This window comes from Pipistrellus kuhlii, unplaced genomic scaffold, assembly GCF_014108245.1.
Source record: "Pipistrellus kuhlii isolate mPipKuh1 unplaced genomic scaffold, mPipKuh1.p scaffold_m20_p_8, whole genome shotgun sequence".
Taxonomy (NCBI): domain Eukaryota; kingdom Metazoa; phylum Chordata; class Mammalia; order Chiroptera; family Vespertilionidae; genus Pipistrellus; species Pipistrellus kuhlii.
Window position 1 is genome coordinate 55,160,212 of NW_023425584.1, and position 352 is coordinate 55,160,563.

Below are 352 nucleotides of genomic sequence, written 5' to 3' on the forward strand. Positions count from 1 at the left end.
AAGCAAGCAGTGCTGCAAAGAAGGCAGGGAAGCAGGGGTGGGGGGTGGCAGGAGAAGGGAGAGAAGCAAGCGGGGCAGCGGAGAGCACAACAGGAAGCCCTATTGCAGGAATCTTCCTGCAAGGGGCATCTAGTATGTGCATAAAATGTATACATGTATACCAGCATTAAGTATATATATATATATATATATGTAGCAATAATCCACCATAGCTAAAATGCCAAAGACAAGTATTTAAATGTTTGAGATGAACAACTGGTCTTGACTTGTGATGATCATAATTTATGAAATCCTACCTTATTTCTTGTTCTTAAATCCTTCAACAACACTTTTTCAGTATTTTATGATATGC